This window comes from Nannospalax galili, unplaced genomic scaffold (assembly GCF_000622305.1).
Source record: "Nannospalax galili isolate Female #2095 unplaced genomic scaffold, S.galili_v1.0 scaffold416, whole genome shotgun sequence".
NCBI classification, from domain to species: Eukaryota; Metazoa; Chordata; class Mammalia; order Rodentia; family Spalacidae; genus Nannospalax; species Nannospalax galili.
The window spans coordinates 42114-49329 of NW_008338125.1; the positions used below are offsets into that span (position 1 = coordinate 42114).

At 42.3% G+C, this 7216-nt stretch overlaps 1 pseudogene; it reads right to left on the bottom strand.

Moving 5' to 3' along the window:
* Positions 1-909: 909 nt before the first annotated feature.
* LOC103734074 lies at positions 910-1623 on the bottom strand (annotated as a pseudogene).
* Positions 1624-7216: the final 5593 nt, after the last annotated feature.

Here is a 7216-nt window from a genome sequence, read left to right on the forward strand (position 1 = left end):
GGGAAGCTTCCCTACAAAAACTTCTGCTTTGCCATATTAAAATGAGCTGTCCGCTGACACAGTCTCCTGAGGGTTTCTTCTCCCCATACTGGCTGTCCCCTCCACCCCCAGGCCCTTCTCTCCCCATTGGTCTCTTTCCTCTCCCCTACCCACCATGAAGGGGACTAGTGTGCAATGGCCTCCTGGTAGCAGCAGAGTCCAGGCCGAGGGGAGGTCCACAAGGGAGAAGACCTGAGCGTGTTGGTAGACAGGGCCTACCTTGCCTTCTGTGGCAGGAGCCAGGTGGAAAAGATAGGAAACCTTCCCCACTAGAGCCTGAACCACTAGTGCTTGTGGCTCTCCAGGCAGTCCCAGGGGAGATGTAGGGACAGTCCAGACATACAGCTGTTGGATGCTAGGTAGCTACCCGGTGTGCTTTGCCATGGAGCTGACCCACCCCCACTGATAATGGCATAGGTTTCCAGGAGCAACAGCACATCTGCCCACAATACTAAGCTTCGGCCAGGCCGTTTGTTCTGCCCACCGGCCTGGCTCACAGGCTGCAAAACAAAATGGCAGCTAAGCCCTGTGGACAAGCCATGGCCTCAAGCAGTAACTAGCTGGTTACTTCCCAAAGCAGGACACATGCCCCCCAAAAGCTATGGTAGTGTGACAGGCCACAGCTGGTCACCCTGACATGAACTGGAAAAGACCTGCCACCCTGTTTTTGAGTTTGCTTGAGATTTCAGGAAGCATAGTTCCAAGAGAAGAAGAAAACAAGCTGGTTCTGGTCCACTCTGACAAGGATCTGTCCCTACATGGTCAGCATCAGAGGAAGCCACACACACCACACAGAGGTAAAGAGCTGCCTGCTTCCCACTTACTCACAGATGGTATGATCAAGTGGCAGGCAGAGAGGTGGGGGCAAGCTCAGGAGACTGCGCTTGGGGTATTCATGCAGGCTGGGTTGTAGGAGGCTGGTAGGCTGGGTAGGTGAGGCTGGCCCACCCCCAAGGTCTTGTGATAGGTCGGTGGGCCCATGGGCTGGTCTGGGTTGGGAGGTGAGTACTGTATTGGGTAGTGAGTACTGTGCTGGGTAGGATGCTGCTGGCATTCCTGGCTGGGGGGGGCCTGGGGTGGCAGGCCTGGTTTGTTTGTACCAGGGGCACACTTGGAAGTTGAGGGTAAGGGGTATATACCACAGTAATGGATGTGGTAGTGGTCATGATGGGGAATGGTTGGCATATCTGTGTAGACAGCAACAGGAGTAGGTAAAGCAGATGATGATGGTGACAATAGAGAGCACAAAGATGGTCAGGCCAATGGCTACAGTCACTCCAAACCCTGACATGGGGTCACTGTCAAAGCTGGATCGAAATCTATATGTGAAGCCCAGCTGCTCCAGGGTCTCCGACGGGATGGAAAATCCGGCCTCCTCAGCACACATCCTCTTTCCACTGGGCTTAGCACTTCAGAGCAGCAATATTGGTTGGAACAGGAACTGCAGCAGAAGTCAGGACAGGACTCTGGGAATGGGTGGTCTCCACTTAAAGGCCTACACATCTTGCTATTGGTACCAGGGGGCAGTGGGAGCAGCAGCAGCAGCAGCAGCAGGGTCAGTGAAGCGGGTGCAGGTGCAGCCATGGCGGGAAGGACAGACAGACAGACAGACCAAGCACAGGGCCACTGTACTGCTGCACCCTCCATAAGTTCATTCTTATTATAGATGAACAATACTCCATTGTCTACATACACATTTTATTCATTCATCCTTTGGTGGCGCCTAGGCTGATTCTCTAACTTGGCTGTTGTGAATAGTGTCTCAATAGCACGGATATATGGCCTCTACTGCATGCTGTCTGTTTCCTTATAACAGAATGACACAATAGGTCTGATTTTTAATTTTCAAGGAACCTCCATGTTGATTTCCACAGTGGCTGGGCTAATTTACGTTCCCACCAGAGTGACAGGAACAACAGCAAGGTACAGGCACAAAACCAACACAAAGATCAGTGAAAGAGAGGACGCAAAAACACAACCATGTAGCCGCAGCCTTCTGTTTCTCAAATAAGGCTCCCCAAACTTACATTGAGACATCTTCTTTAATAAGTACTGCCAGGGAAATGGATATCCGCATGTAGAAGACTGAAACTAGAGCCCTGTCTCTTGTCTTGCGCACACACACAAAAAAATCAGTTTAAAATGGGTCAAGAATGCTAATGTAAAACATGAAACTTGACACTATCCTAGGAAAACATTGTAGGTAGATGTAGGTCTAGACAAGGACTTCCTGAATAGGAAAGTAGCAATACCAAGAAACAATAGCGAGGATTGACAGATGGATTTGCATCGTATTACAAAACAAAGGACACAATTAGCGGAATGAAGAAACAGCCTGTAGAGCAGAAGGAAATCCTGATAGGATGATACCAGGATATACAGAGAACGAAAAAGGTCTCTTTTTATTTACTTCTAATATAAAATACTTTAATGCATTTACTCAAAAAAAAAAAAAAAAACCAGATTTATGAAGGGAAGGGTAGATGAATTTGATTTTTATAGAACTTTGAAAGTTCTATGGACAAAGGCACTGTTAGAAAAATGGATCGAGGAAATATTAACAATATATTTACCAAGGGAAGAGTTGGTGTCAAAGCACATAAAAAACTAACCTAGGTAAGACAACTGAATAGTAGAAGCAAAGATAAACTAAACATTTCATATAAAAGAAATCCAACAGGACAATGAGATTCATATACCTCCATGTAAGTGTCAGTCAATATTAATTCAGAAGACAATTTGGCAATGTCTATTGAAATTAAAATTGCACACACCCTGTTGCCAGCAATTCCATTTCTGGACACACCCTTGACAAACACATGTGTGAACAAGGAGAAATGAGGACGATATTGTCACACGGTTGTTTATAATTCCAAAAAGCTGAAAATCAACCTAAATGCTTACCAGTGGATGAGTCACTGTATAAATTTGGCAAATCCATATCACAAAATTCAATAAACCATTGAAATGAATGAATTTGACCAAAAAAATGTAGAATGTAGAATGAGGAGTTTTAGATAGAAATTTCCACAAAATGTTAAATATTTCACTATATACCTATAATGATCAAGTTCAACTCTACCTGATCATCACATGGGAAGAGTGTGATGGGATTGGGTGTACTTTTAAGTGGTCTTATAAAATAATTAACTTTACGGGTTTTTTTTTGACAACCTTAGTATTATTTACCTTTCCTTTCTCTCCTCCTACATAGCCCTTCCTTATTGATAGCACCTGTGTTCTACTAGCTCCCTTTCCTGAGCTCCTTCTTTCTTCCTTCCCCTCATGGTCACTTGTTTTCCTGAGTCTGGGTTACCTCACTAAGTTGTAACAGTGTCCATTTCCATCCATTTACCTGAGGATTTCATGATTTCATTTTTCATTAGAGCTGAATAGAACTCCATTGTGTAAATGTATCACATTTTCATTGTCCATTCATCAATGGAGGAACATTTAGGTTGTTTCCATTTCTGAGCTATTATGAAAAGAGCAGCAATAAACATGGCTGAGCAAGTTTCTTTGTTAGTAAGATATCCAGTCCTTTGGGTATATGCCAAGGAGTGGTATAGCTGGGTCATATGGTAAGTCTGTTATCAATTTTTTGAGAATTCTTCACACTGATTTCCATAGTGTGATTTCCACAGTGTCTGCACCGGTTTGCAATCCCACTAGCAATGAATGAGGGCTCCCCTTTCCCCACATCCTTGCCAGTATTTGTTGCCATTTGTTTCTTCATTTTTAAGAGTTTAATATTTTATTTACTTTTACTTTTTATGTATATGGGTGTTTTGCCTGCAGATATGTAAGTGCACCAATGCGTGCAATACCTGCGGAGGTCAGAAGAGTCTGTTGGATCCCCTGGGGCTGGAGTTATAGATAGTTGCTAGCTGCCATGTCAATGCTGGAATTTGAACTCGGGTCTTCTGCAAGAACAACCAGTGTTCTTAACCGCTGAGCCATCTCTCCAGCCCCAAACTTTTTTTTTTAGTCTTTTTGAGACAGGGTCTCCCTGTAGCCCCAGCTGGCCTAGAACTCAGTATGTAGACCAGGCTGGCCTTGAACTCACAGAGATCCACCTGACTCTGCCTCCTGAGTGCTGGGATTAAAGGCATGCACCATCACGCCCAGCTTATCTATTTATTTTTATTTTTAATATTTTATTTATTTATGTTTATTTTATGTGTATGAGTGTATTGCCTGCATGTGTGTAAGTGCACCCATGTCATGAAATGCCCGGGGAGATCAGAAGAAGGTGTTGAATTACCTGGAACTGGAGTTACGGATGGTTGTTAGCCACTCTGTGGGTGCTGGGATTGGAACCAAGGTCCTCCACAAGAGCAGTCAGTGCTCTCAACTGCTGAGCTATCTCTCCAGTCCTTATAGTATACTTTTTCAAAGTACTTACTAAGTTTTTGTATGGTCATGTTTCTCAAAATGTGTTCTTGTGGCACAAGTAAAGTCAAAGCTACTTTTATCATAATACTAAAATGTATTTTCCTTTTTCAGGTTGATTCTCTTATGAATGTATAGTAGTCATAACAGATGGCATGTTTAAGTAGACACAAGAATCTAATTGCCTTCTCTCAGTCCAGGCATCAAAGATTTGCAAAAATGTCAGGCAATGAAGCTCTTCTTACTCTTTCCGTTCATAAAATGCTTAATTTTTAATAAAAATGTGTTATATTAACATATAATTGATTAATTAATTATTCATTAAGTGAGACACACTTTTCCTATGGAGCTCAGACTGGTATTGAACTCCTGATCCTCCTGCCATAAACTCACAAGTACCAGGATGGCACCACTACATCTGGTGAATTTATTATGATTCTTGAACAAATAAATATTTTAAAACTTCTCTGTTCTGTTTCTAATATGAAAAATGTTAAAGATGCAATCCACATAAACAAAACTCTTTGGGGTCCTCAGTGAATAAAAATATGGGGAGAACTATGGTTCATTGTCATTCTGGAGATCGATACCATGTTTAATTGTTTGACTATCACATAAAGAACTTGTTATCTATTATTTCTTTATTCACTTATTTGAATGTTTTACCTGCATGTATGTCAATGCACCTGTGTCATGCAATGTCTGAGGAAGCCAGAAGAAGCATCAGATCCTGTGGAGCTGGAATTATGGACGGTTGTTAACTGCCATGTGGGTGCTGGGATTGAACTTGAGTCCTCTGGAAGAACATCTAGTGCTCTGAACCACTGAGCCAACTCTCCAGCCCTTCTATGATGAATTTTTCTTCTTTTCTCCTAGTAATCCAGTGAAATAACTTTTCTTGTAATCATATCCTCCAAGCAGGCTCTCAAGAGTCAAGTCCATACTAGAGAACCAATCCTACAGCCAAAAAGGCTACTAGAGTATGGAGAGCTTCCCTCAGAAAATTAGCCCATTTGGATTTTTTTAATGTATAGTATTTTTTATACAAATGTTTGGATGTCTTTTCTTGTATTCCTGTACTATGTTAACTTTTATACTCTTTCCAGAAAAATAATCTAAGATGACCTCCATCTGTGCTGTGAAAGCTTGACTGCTCGTCCTACTGATTTCCCTGCTGTTTTCCTGAGTGGCTTTGTTTTCCCGGGTCCTTGAAGCAGGACTTGTTTCTTGTCCATCTGGATCGTGTTCCTTTGTTCCAAAGTTGTTGTCTGCACTCTGTCTTTGTGGAAGTGCTAACATGTGAGTCGTTTTATATTTTTAATGGTATTTTTTAGAACAATATATGCTTAAATACAAAATACTCAAGTAATACAGAAATTATGAAAGAAGACAGTAATAAATTACCAATTTCATGTATTCAGTACCAACTTTTGGAAAATATTGCTACATATTTTGTGTGAATACAACTGGATATAAAACAGACAAAAAATCATTTAACATAGAGGAATCCCTATTCTTGTTGGGTTTTTTTAAAAAAATAATATTTTATTGATTATTTGAAAATTTTTACACAATTTGATCATTTTCAGAATCATCCCCATTAACTCTCAGATCCACCTCCACACCCCTTCACGTTATGTCCTTTATTATCTTTGTAAGGCCTACTGAGTCTAATTTGTGTTCCCCAAATGTCCCTGGAGCTTGGTCACCCTACCTGGTGTCACACCCTTAAAGAAAACTGATTCTCCCTCTCCTAGCAGCTATCAATTGCCAACAGAATCCTGAGTTAGGACTGAGGCTTCTTGCCCACATCTTCCCATGCTGGGTTTTTGTCTGGGTTGAGCTTGTGCAGGTTTTGTGCATACTCACATAAGCACTGTGGGCTCATATGTGCAATTGCCCTGTTGTGTCTGGAAAACACCATTCCCTTGTAGTTGATCACCAACTATGTCTCTTACAATCTTTCCATCTCCTCTTCCACAATGATTCCTGAAACTTGGGAGGAGAGGGTGTGATATAGGTGTCCCATTTAGGGCTGAGCATTCCATAGTCTCTTATTTTTTGCACATTGAGCAGTTGTGGATCTCTGTGTTCATCACCATCTGCTACAAGAAGAAACTTCTCTTGTGAGAGCTGAGAGATGCTATAGGCATAACAACAAGTCATTAGGAGCTGGTATAATACTATGTCCATCTAGCAGAATAATAGTAGTGGGCCCTCCCCTATTGCCTGTGACCTAGCTAGCCACAGGTTCTTGGCTCTGGTAACAGTGTCAGGTATGGGCTCCATCTTTTGAATCAGGTTTTAAATCTAATCAGAAAGTGATTGTTTACTCTCATAACATTTGTGCCACTGTTGTACCAGCATATCTTGCCAGGCCAGTCATTATTGAAGCTCACAGGGTTCATAGCTGAGGAGACCCCACCAGATGGACTTGAGCCAGTGTCCAGTCTATAAAGAGGAGGGTCAACACGGAGGAATCATTTCCTCCATGCTTCCAAGAGGAGCCAACAATGGTCGAGCAGGACCTTTGACTTATCCTCACATGGATGGAGCTGGTAAAAGAAAGGAGCCAGGGGCTCCTCCAAACCCCATGGGACCCCTGAGGAACAAATATTCTAACGACCTCAAGAGTAAAAACAAACCAGTTTATCTGGTCCAATTGTATGTCCCTAAACACCCAAAAGGGAAGTATAACCAAAGATTAAAGGGGACAACATAATATCATAAGAGCATACATATACATAACTAAAAGTTACTCGACAAACAACAAAGCCAGACAGGC